The following is a 12272-nucleotide window of genomic DNA, read 5'->3' on the forward strand; positions in this document are numbered from 1 at the left end:
GTGCTAGAGGTAAAAGCAGTTTAGCAACAGTGTTTAAAATACTGTCTTAATCCAGTAATCCAGCAATTTCTTATATATGTGTAAGTTTTAAGGAAGTTGCAAAATGCACAATGTGATATTTAGAGAAAAGCCAGCCTGTAACTACTTTGCAATAGTGAAAAGTGGAAATGGAATGAATATCTCATAATAAGAAATTAGATAAAACAGTCTATTCATGAAGCATAATGCTAGACAGAGACTAAAATGTTTTAGAAAAGAATTCAAAGTCACACAGTCAGTAGAAAAATACGTACTTTATCATGCCAGTATCAAAGCAATATTGTCTGGCCGTTGGTGGCTCACACCTGTAATCTTATTTACTAAGTCATTTGAGAGCCAGAGGCTCTTGGCTTAAAGCCAGCCCAAGATTAAAAGTCTTCAATACTCCATCTTCAATTTGACCAGAAAAGAGCTGGGTTAGAGACATGGCTTAAGTGGTATAGTATTGCCGGGGCCAGTCGGCAGCAAACCGGGGTTTGCAGATTGGGATTCCTGAAATAGGGGGCAGGGACTAGGAAAAAATAGAAGAGAGACAAACAGATGGGGTCCGGGAGGTCTGCAGCCCAGGTAAAGACTGCAGCCCAGTTTATTTCAAGTTCCGACCTTAAATACTCTTCTTAAAACTAGGGAACTGCCAGAGGCTACATTCATACAAAATAGTAAACAAGTCACATATAGGATAAATGAGAAAGGATTAACATTGCTTAAAGTCATCCTGATAAGAACTGATTGACATTGCTTAAAGTTATCCTGATAAGAGTTACTTCCTTGTGTATAGTTGTGTAGGTCCAAGGTCAGGTCCAAGGTCATTGACCCCACAGTCGGTCCCCAACATAGTATCAGCCAAGTAAGATGAGCAAGTCCTAGTATTTACTCAAATGTATTCCAGACTTCTATTCACACAGGAACTTGTATAAAGTATTGAAGCAACTTCATTTAACTGCCCAAACTTGGAAGCATTCAAGGGATATAAGAAGGTGACAAGAAAAGTATGTTGGGACTATTATTCAACACTACAAAGAAATGAGCTGTTAAGCCTTGAAAAAAACATTAAAGTTAAAAGCATATTACTAAGTGAAAGAAGCCAATCTAAAAGATTACTTACTGCATGATTCTAACTCTATTCCATTCTGGAAAAAAACAGAATTAGCTAGTAAAATAGTGCCATGCTTGAGGCTGGGAGTTTGGCTGAGTGGTAGAGTGCTTGCCTAGATCAAGACCTGGGTTCAATTCCTCAGTACCACATACATGGAAAAAATCCAGAAAGGGTGCTGTGGTACAAGTGGTAGAGCTCTAGCCTTGAGAAGGCCCAAGGACAGAGCTCAGGCCCTGAGTTCAAGACCCAGGAGTGGCAATAAAGGTGCCATATTTGTCAGCGGTTACAAAGAAATGATGAATGGACAAAACAGAGCATGTGATTGGGTAGTAGAAGTATTGTGTTGTGTATAATACTGTAATATTTGGCACATCATTTGTCCAAGCCATTAAATCAACAATGAACTTGTTAAACTAAGAATTTAGATGATAATGATATGTCAGTATGGGTTCATCAGTTGTAGCAAATTTACCACTTTTGTGAGATACATTGGTAATGGGACGTTGTACACTGGTAGAGTAACAGATCTGTGGGAAATCTTTGGTTCTCTCAATTTTGCTGTGAAACTAAAACAGCTCTAGAAAGTCCCTTTCTTTAAAAAAAATCTGAAGCAAATATTAAAACAATATTTTTTATTCATTCTGGGTTTTTAATAGTTTATAACTGGCAGTAAAATTCAAAATGAATTATTTTAAAAGATATCATGAGATGATGGGAAATTTGAACACAAACTATTTGATACCAGGAATTTTAAGATTTTTAGATATAATGATATGTGATTATAGTTTTAAAGATGGAATTCCTTATCTTTTACAAATGTATGGAAGAAATTACATGAAGTCTGGCATAGCTTTAAAATAAATCTTCTGAAAGAAGGGATATTAGTATATACATTTAAAAAAGTTTTTCTGTGTATCTGTTTATAAATATGTGGCTTATTATGAATGTTCATTTTTAAATGGGCTTCTCAAAAGAGGTGTTAGCATTGAGCAGAAAAAGCTCAGGAGCAATGCCCAGGTCCTGAGTTTAAGCCCCAATACCAGCATGAAATTAATCAGTTGAATTCTAGAACCAACTTTTGTTCATTCTTTTTTTTTCTTTGCTTTCCCTGCTTACTTGAGACATTTTTTCACTTTGTAGCTGGCCTCAACTTTCTTCACACTTGCAGTCGTCTTCAGCTCAGTCCTCCTCAGTGCAGGTTTAGAGGAGAGCACCACCATTGTTCCTCATAATACCTCACATTGAGAGTGAGCAGTGGGACAGAAGCAGATCGTGATTAAAATTATTTTCATAGCTGTAAAAAAGTAGTTCACAAGGGCTGGGATGTAGCTCAGTGGCAAAGTGCTTGCCTAGCAGGTACAAGGCCCTGGGTTCAATCCTGAGTGCCAAAAAAGAAAAGACAAAGAAAAAAGTTCCCCCCCCCACACTCCCCTGCCAAAATTGGTTCACAGTTGAGTCATCAGTTCTAATGGAGGTGTTGCTAGGATTTCTTTTGCTTTATAAACATGCTAAGCACCAGAGCTGTGGAATTGAAAGCCCAAGGCCTGAAATACCCATAAGCAGTTGCAAGGATGGGAGGTGACTCATTCCAGCTTTATGATGGTCAGAGAAGCTGTGATGATAAGAGTAAAGACTAAAAAATACACCAGAAATAACTGAGATAATGGGGTGGGGGAGAAGCTGAGGAAACAAGACAACACTCTCAACTCTTTGGCTTGAGAAATTTATCATGCCAAGGAAGATAAATAGGAGAAACATGAAAAGGGAACAAGATCTTGTCTCTGACTGGTGTATTTCTCTTTTAAGTGAATGAGAATAACAGAAATAAAAGCATTCAAAACAGAGCTGAATGCTCAGCCAAAATCGTGCTTCCTAATCATTTCCAGCTTTGGCAGAAGCCTGGACTGTTGCATTTGAGCAGTTTCTGAGTAGTTTTCTACTCAGAAGAGTTTGAATTGTACATGTAATTCATCTTGATCCCAATATATCTAGGGAGCCAAGATTCATTTGTTGGTCAGAGATAAGAATGCTAGCCACACACTGAATAAAGCCAGGCTTCCTTTTCCCTGTCAGAAAAGTCACTTCTGCCTTCTCACTTTGGAGAGTTCTGAAAAACACAAATAAACAAACATAACTGATGAAATTATTTCTTTGGAGCCATCTTGGCAAACAAATTATCATCTGACATATTTTCCTATCAAGCTGTTCTATATTAGAAAGACAACAGTTGGAGAGAGCTAAGCTAAAAGGCAAGAAACAAATAGTAAAGAACAAAAGGTAAATCTGCAAGGAGATGAGAGTCTCTTAGAAGTGGCTGGCTGGCCTTTCCCTCTCCTTGAGCAGGACAGATAAGAAAGAGATAGGACCAAAGGTGGTACCTAAGAAAATGTAACCCTTACCAGGTGCTGGTAGCTCATGCCATAAGCCTTAACTATTCAAAAGGCTGAGATCTTAGGACTACTCTGCTTTAAAACCTGGCTAGGCTGACAAATCTAAGAGATTCTTATCTTTAACCTTGCATGGAAAAGCAAAGGATCAGTGCCTACCTAGGCCCTGGGTTCAAGCCCCAGTATACACACACACACACACACACACACACACACACGAAAATGGAAACTTAAGGGGCTATGTTAGGTGCTGAGAGTTTGGCCTCTTGATAGAGTGCTTGCCTAGCATTCATGAAGACACAGGTTCAATTCCTTAGTACAACATACATAGAAAAAAGCCAGAAGTGTTGCTGTGGCTCAAGTGGTAGAGCTCTAGCCTTGAGAAAACCCAAGGACAATGCTCAGGCCTTGAGCCCAAGCCCAGGACTGACCAAAAAAAACCAAAAGGGCTGTGTTAATCCTGATTCAGTAATCATAATAGGAAGAACTCCAGATTGTAGCACACTGGCTTTTTTTTTTTTTTTTTTTTTTGCCAGTCCTGGGCTTGAGCTCAGGGACTGGGCACTGTCCTTGGACTTTCTCAAGGCCAGAGCTCTACCATTTGAGCCTCAGCATCACTACTGGCTTTTTTCTAGGTATGTAGTACCAAGGAATCAAACCCGGGTCTTCGTGCATGCTAGGCAAGTACTCTGCCTCTAGGCCAAACTCCTGGCCCCACACTGGCCTTTAAATAGTGGTGAGACTTACATTGTTCCAAAGGTTAACTTTTTTAGCATCTAGAATAATATTCTTCAGCAAATAAATTTAAAGTCTTTGTTCATTGCTACTTAGATTTTACTTCTGAATAACCCCAGAATGACAGGTCATTCCCGCCAATTACTTGTGGTTTTTCTTGCCTTCCAGGTAATAACCCAAAGTGTGAGTCAATTCCACACATGTTCAGGAGGCCTTTGCTTTTGCTAAAAGTTTTTAGTGTTGTTTTCTTTGAGATAAAATTAAATTGTTGTGAAAAGCTCTTTTGGAGAAACTGTGGTACTGGGAATCATACTTAGAGCTTCATATATGTCAGGCAAGCACTCTACCTCAAAGCTCCATGTATACCCAACTAGTTCTTTTTTTTACTAGTTTGTGAGATAGGGTCTTTTTATGTAGCACAGAATAGATTCTGATCTTTCATTCTCAAGCCTCTACCTTAAGTGCTGGTATTAGATCTGGGTACTACCATACCCCAACACAAATGCTTTTTGGAAGGACACTTGATTGTTCAGAAAGGCAGCTAGGTCGATAACGTTGGTACATAGGTGTTGAGAGAGAAATCCAAGATCTTTGCAAAGTCAGACAAGTCATTGGTGTGAATTTGGACAATTTACCCAACAGATTTTTTGGACCTTAGGTTATTTATCTTGAAAATGTGGTTATTAGGTATTGGGATGATTATGGATAATAACTTTTTTTTAAGAAGAAAGACAATGAGATCCATTGGTTAGATTTATGGCAGGCCTGTTCCCTGGGGCCTTTCATAGTGTCCTATGCTAGAGCAAACTGTGATCCCAAAACATTGCCTGACCTATACCTATAGGTTCCTGGAACTGAAGGGAAGTGCACAGAGGAAAAAATAAAAGAGAACTAAAGGGAAAGGTAAATGTTACAAAATGAGAACTTCCTTCCCTCCTCAAGCAAAACATGTTCCCAGTTCTCTTGCTCTGCATTTGCATTTACTATTATATGAAGTTCAGTGAAAAACAAAACATGATACAGATTCCCAGTTTGAAATACATGAGAAATGATGCACATATCATTAAAACATGAACTTCTTCTGGCAGTAATGACATTATTGGAACATAGATGGCAGCTAACTCAGCATGTCATTGTAATCCTTATCAAAGAAAGGCACCTTTGTTCTCGGTGTGACCCACTTGGACTCACTGCTTGTTGATGGATATTATCATTTTTAATGTCAGTAAATAATTCGATGTTAGATAAATGACCTGTTTCCTTTCTGTGGTAGAAGGCTAATCCATCTTCAAGGAGCTTGAGTGAGTGACGAAATCTAAGCAGGAACAAGTGTTTCTGACTGCAGGATGGGAGATAGTTTATTAATTCTTCTTAATGCAAGTCTTAGGCTGTTGAGTTTAATTCTAAATGTGTGTCTGTTAAAGCAATGGGAGCATCCTCTTCTTCAGAAGAAAAGTAAGCATTCCCTTTCTATTTCTCTCTGCATTTGCTACTGGCTGTGTTCTACTGCTGAGTATGAAGTATACAGAATACCCACCCACCTTCTGCACAGTTGGTATCTGACCTAGCTCAAACTCTTGTTGTTTTGATGAATAAGAGTAGTATGAAATAAGGATCAGAAAGATGCTTGGTTCATTTTTGTTGTATTGTGCTAGTCCTGGGGCTTGAAATCAGGGCCTGGGCACTGTCCCTAAGCTTTTGTGCTCAAGGATAGCACTTCACCACTTTGAGCTCAGAGATTATAGGACTTGCTCTAGGTCACAAAGTAGGTTTGCTGGGTAAATGCCGGAACACAACGATTTGTGTCATTACCAAGAAACTTTGAAAAGTTTGTAATTTATCTGTGTCAATTTTATCAGATTACAAATCTAGAAGTAAAGAGAAGGTGGATTTTACCCCAGTGAGCAGTATCAAGAAACAGTCTGTTTTTTAGTAAGAAAGGTCACCAGCCCACAGGCCAACTATGACTAATGCTTCATTTTTATACCTCTAGGCCCAGAATGTTTCTACTTTTTTAAATGATGTAGAAAGGACTCCATGGGTCTTAAAGTCTACAAATATTATATATCTGCCTCTTTATGGGAAGTTTGTTGACCTATACTCCAGTATATTCATAGGAGGCTTTATGAGGGTCTTCATACACACCTCATGTTTTATATTTTTAGATAATATCGTGAATTGCAGAAAATTGAGAACCTAGATTGAAAAGTTGTCTATTTAAGAATTGCTTTAGGGAGACATTTTATTCTCAAGAGGGACCTATCTGCTTTGTGAATTATATACTAAATATTAAACTGAAATGTAGGCAAATCTGTGTCTCTTTTTCACACAAGTTCTGACATTTAGCCACACGATTTTGCATTCTATAATTTCTTACCACATCTATTTCCTGAAGCACCTCAAAATAGCCATGAGCATTAGGAAAGTCTGGCTAAGGAGTTTATCTGCCACACTCTTCAGGACCACATGGCTTATACTGGGAAACCATGTCAGTAGGAAAGCCATGTGAAGTGTGGATAAGACTGAGAGGAAAGAAAAATGAACAAGAGAAAAAGAATGTGAATTGGGGAAACCCTATGATGGAGAGTTGACAGCTGTTTATAATCCATGTCTTTGCTTAAGAGTAGTACCTTCTGGATTGTTTCACAGTAATTCTAAGATTATGGGTAGGAAACTATGGTTTATATTCTCTAATTGGATGAAACCTGTTGCTGAAATGATAAAAGTGGATCTCATTGTTTAAACTTAACCATTCCTTATTGCTATCTGTCTCTAGAATAATCAGCTCAGGAAAATACTCACATTTCTGTCTGAATTCATTCTGATTTCCATTCTATAGGGAAATATTTTCTTAAATACTCCCTTAGCCATAGTCTTCAGAGCCTCTGAGATGTGTGTCTGTCATAGGAATGATTGTCTTTTTCTTCTTTCTTCTCCTGTTAGATCATTTCCTCTTCCTGCCAGTGTTTGAGCAGTTGTTAGAGAAGCTGGAGGGACAATAGTGTTCTCTCTGACAGCTAAGTAATTGAGGTCAGACATTAGTATTTATATGGAGAAAGGCTGTAAGGGTGTCTCCTAAGAAATTTCTTCCTGTGTCATCTGGGAAGACAAAGGAGCACAGCTGGCTAATCCATGTGGAGGTTTCGTCATAGCCAGAAGGTTCTTTGGATCATGGATCACCAAAGAAAGCTAGTTCTAGATTCTATTTAGATTAGGGTTCTCATAGGCTTACAGTCCAGTGGGGGAGAAATACTGCAACCAGGTATCTCTAGCTGATAGACTTCAATATTTACTATGTGTTAAGAAAAAGACTCTTCATTGTCACTTGGAGGGTGAGGCCAGTTCTTCACTATATGAGGCCTCACTATACATGCTTAGAGGCTTAGCTTCCTGTTTCTGACTACTCATTAATTATAATTACTGGGACAACATAAATTGATTCTTAGAAATCTCCAGCCTCTCTATGAAAATAAAAATAATGTCAATGCTTGAAAGCCACAGAATGGCTTTATTTCTGAATGATGAAAAATTTCCATTTAAATTTTAAGGAGATCCAGAGAAGCTGAGAAATGAAATAATTTGAGTCTTAGGCTAGGAACTTTTGTGGTATATGATACTGGGAATCAAACCCCAGGGCCTTGTGAATGTTAAATAAGTAACTACCACTGAGCCATATCCCCAGCCTTCCACTTAGAACCATTATTTGGAAGAGTCTCATCCCTATACAAATTCTGTCGTTTTTATCATGCCCAATAGATCTTGAGGCTAGACAGATAAGAGACCCCTTATCAATGAGGAAAGAGTACACAGGAAGGCACAGATAATCCTGGTAAATCGGTTAAGGCTTGGAGAAACTCAGAATTTGAAGAAAACTAACTCATTTAACTTCCCCATGGTAGAAGCAAGCCTTTGCCAAATGAGCCCATTCTCAAGAGGCAGCTTAATATAGGTCTAACTTTGAGTTTCTACCAGGGATTTAGAATAATTTCTAGTGGCTTCTTTTTTATCATATAATTTTTACTGTAATTAATAGAAGGGTTACATTATATTCACCAGATAGAAGGTGCATTACTTCACATACATTGATACCCTTTCTCATGTCTTGGCCCCTCATCTTGTTTTCCTTCCATCCCTATCCAACTTCAAATAACCAAATATACATATATACAATATATCAGATAACCAGGTGAGATACTGTAACAATATGCGATAACTAAGGGACAGCAAAAGAGATGAGAGATAACATAGTAAATTAAAGACAACAGTCACTCATTATATGGCTTTTGTTTCTATATCCTGGAGGTCCTTTCATTTAGCAATATACTATAGGGCCCTAAGTATCTAGGTTTTGTTCTATTGTATATCACTGCTAGGAGAGCCCAAGGTTTCTACTGATAATGACCAATGAGGGAAACCATTGAGCTTAGGTTCCTTTGAGTCTGGCTTACTTCAGTTAAAATGATTTTTTTTAAATTTTTATTGTGATTAATAGAAGGGTTACATTATATTCACCAGATAGAAGGTGCATAATTCACAAACATTGATACCCTTTCTTATGACATGGTCTCCATTTCCCTCCCACCCTTCCCCCAGTTAATTTGATTTCCCCCCTTCCCTATCAACTTTCAAATAAAGAATTAAGCACATATAAAATATAACAGATAACAAGGTGAAATATTGTAACAATATGAGATAACCAAAGAATGGCAAAAGAGGTAGGATAACATAGTATATTAAGAACAACAGTTACTCATAATATAGCTTTGTTTCCTTCTGGAGGTCCATACATTTAGTGTCATACTATTTGGCCTAATGTCTCTAGATTTTGTTCTATTGTAAATCTCTGCTAGGAGAGCCCAAGGTTTCTACTGATTATGACAAATGAGGGAGACTATTGGGCCTAAGTTCCTTTGAGTCTGGCTTACTTCTCTTAATATGATTTTTTCTAAGTCTTTCCATTTCCTAACAAATGCAGTGATGTCATTTTTTCTGACAGCAGCATAGAATTCCATTGTTTATACATACCACATCTTGTTGATCCACTCATCAACTGAGAGATATCTGGGTTGGTTCCATATCTTTGATATGGTAAATAGTGCTGCAAGGAACATCATTGTGCTAATAGATTTAGTATGCCCTTGTTTCTGGATGGTTGAGTAAATGCCAAGTAGTGGAATTGCTGGGTCATCAGGGAGCTCTATGTTTAGTCTTTTGAGGAACTGCCATACTGCTTTCCATAGTGATTGAACGAGTTTGAACCACCCCAACAGTGCAGTAGTGATCCCTCCTAGCCACATCCCCTCCAGCATCTGTTGTTATTAGTTTTCTTGATCCTGGCCATTCTAACTGGAGTGAGGTGGAATCTTAGAGTTGTTTTGATTTGCATTACTTTTATGACCAGAGATGTCAAACATTTCTTCATGTGTCTATAGGACATTTTTATTTCTTCTTCAGAGAATACTCTCTTTAAGTCTTTGGCCCATCTTTTAATGGGATGGTTGTTACTTTGGAGATATGAGGCCTTTGTCTGTTGTATGGTTAGTGAAGATCTTCTCCCATTCTGTAGGTTTTCTAGTTAATTTGCTAGCTTTGTCTTTTGCATTACAGAAGCTCTGCAGTTTAATGCAGTCCCTCTTATCTAGACTTTCTCTGATTTGTTGTGTTTCTTGGTCCTTATTGAGAAAGTTTGACCTGTACCAAGGAGGCCTAGTGTATCTCCTATTCCTTCTTGTAAAGTTTTCAGTGTGTCAGCTTTTACCTCAAGGCCTTTGATCCATTGGGAGTTAATTCTAGTGCAGGGTGACAAAGAAGGATCCAACTTTAGATTTCTGCAGGTGCTTAACCAGTTCTGCCAGCACCGCTTGTTGAAGAGATTGTCTTTCTTCCATCCTATTTTTTTGGCTCACTTCTCAAAGATTAGGTGGCCATAGGTCTGTGGTTTAATATCTGGGTCCTCAGTTCTATTCCATTGGTCTTCAGGCCTGTTCTTATGCCAGTACCAAGCTGTTTTGATTATTATAGCTCTGTAAAAGAATCTAAAGTTTGGTATTGAATTTCCTCCTGTGCTGTTCTTTCTGCTAAGAAGTGCTTTTGCTATATGGGGTCTTTTATTATTCCATATGAAATTTTGTATTGCCTCTTCTATTTCTTTAAAGAATGACATTGGGATATTGAAGTATTGCATTGAATTTGTAGATAGCCCTTGGCAAGATTGCCATTTTCACGATGTTGATTCTTCCAATCCAGGAGCATGGGAGGTTATTCCATTTCCTCAGTTCTGCTTTAATTTCCTTTTTATGGCTTTTAAAGTTTTCATCAAAAAGGTCTTTTACATTCTTAGTTAAGATAATTCGTAGGTATTTTATTTTCTTTGGCGCTATTGCAAAAGGAGTTGCTTTCACGATTGTTGCCTCATTCCTCTCAGTGTTGGCATATAGGAAGGCAGTTGATTTTTTGAGGGTTAATTTCTTACCCTGCTACATTTCCAAAGTAATGAATCAGCTTAAGGAGCTTGGGAGTAGAGTCTATAGGGTTCTTTAAATACAGAATCATGTCATCTGCAAAGAGGGAAAGTTTCACTTCTTTCCCTATTTGGATCCCCTTTATGCTTGCTTCTTGCCTTATTGCTCTGGCTAGGAATTGTAATACTGTGTTAAAGAGGAGTGGACAGAGTGGGCATCCTTTTCTTATTCCTGATTTTAGAGGGAATGGCTTTAGCTTTTCGCCATTAAGTATAATACTAGCTGTGATACATAGCCTTTATTATACTGAGGAATGTTCCATGGATTCCTAGTTTCTCCAGATCTTTTAGCATAAAGGGGTGTTGGATCTTGTCAAATGCCTTTTCTGCATCTATTGAGACAATCATGTGATTTTTGTTCTTACTCCTCTTGATGTGTTGAATTATATTAATTGATTTGCATATGTCAAACCAGTTTTGCCTCCCTGTGATGAAACCTGTTTAATCATAGTGTATGATTTTTTTGATGAGTTGTTGCAGACGGTTGGCTAGTATTTTGTTAAGAAGTTTTGCATGAATAGTCATCAAAGAAATTGGTCTATAGTTCTTTCTTTGATGAATCTCTGTCTGGTTTGGCGATAAGGGTTATAGTGGCATTCGTAGAGTGCGTTTGGCAAAGAGCCTTTGTTTTCAATTTCGTTGAAGAGTTTGAGAAGTATGGGTGTGAGCTCTGCTTTGAAGACCTTATAGAATTCAGCTGTGAATTCTCTGGCCCTGGGCTTTTCTTAGGTGGAAGTTGTCTTATTTCCATTTCTATTTCAGTGCTTGAAATAGGCCTCTTTAGGTCTTCTTGATTCAGTTTGGGTATGTTAATATTGGCTAGGAAAGTATTCCCTCATGATGGTCTGGATCTTGGTAATTTCTGTCGTAATATTACCATTCTCATCTGGGATTTTGTTTATTTCAGTATGCTCCCTTCTTAAGTAAGATTTGCTAAGGGTCTGTCAATTTTGTTAATTTTTTCAAAGAACCAACTTCTTGTTTTGTTGATTCTTTCTGTAGGTTTTTTGGACTTGAATTCATTTAATTCTGCTTTGATTTTAATAATTTGCTTCCTCCTACTGGGATTAGGGTTGGTTTGTTCCTCTTCTTCTAGGAGCTTAAGGTGACAAATTAAATTGTTGGTTTGTGATTTTTCCAATTTGTTACTGTAGGCACTCAGAGCTATAAATTTTGCTCTGAGTACTCCCTTTGCTGTGTCCCAAAGGAGCTGGTATTTTGTGTCCTTTTTGTTAAATTTCATCAACTGTTGGATTTCTGTTCTGATCTCCTCGATGACCCATTGGTGTTTCAACAATGTACTGTTCAATCTCCATGAGATACAGGGTTTTCGTTGGTGGAGATGGGTGTTCAGTTCCAATTTGATGCCCTTGTGGTCTGAGAGAATGCAGGGAGTAATTTCAATGTTTCTGAATCTGCCTAGGTTTGTTTAATGCCCTAAAATGTGGTCTATTTTGGAAAATGTTCCATGTGCTACTGAAAAAAACGTATATTA

General features: G+C 37.9%; 1 protein-coding gene and 1 non-coding gene across 2 annotated transcripts in view; both read left to right on the plus strand.

Moving 5' to 3' along the window:
- Lrmda (leucine rich melanocyte differentiation associated) overlaps window positions 1–12272 on the plus strand; it is a 999007-nt gene that overhangs the window by 679993 nt on the left and 306742 nt on the right. The gene's annotated exons all lie outside the window — the stretch shown is intronic.
- Window positions 4999–5131, plus strand: LOC150054318 (small nucleolar RNA SNORA42/SNORA80 family). Its single transcript, XR_016537942.1, has one exon. It is a non-coding gene; the product is annotated as a small nucleolar RNA SNORA42/SNORA80 family (small nucleolar RNA).

This window comes from Megascapheus bottae, chromosome 15, assembly GCF_031878675.1.
Source record: "Megascapheus bottae isolate mThoBot1 chromosome 15, mThoBot2.hap1, whole genome shotgun sequence".
Lineage (NCBI taxonomy): Eukaryota > Metazoa > Chordata > Mammalia > Rodentia > Geomyidae > Megascapheus > Megascapheus bottae.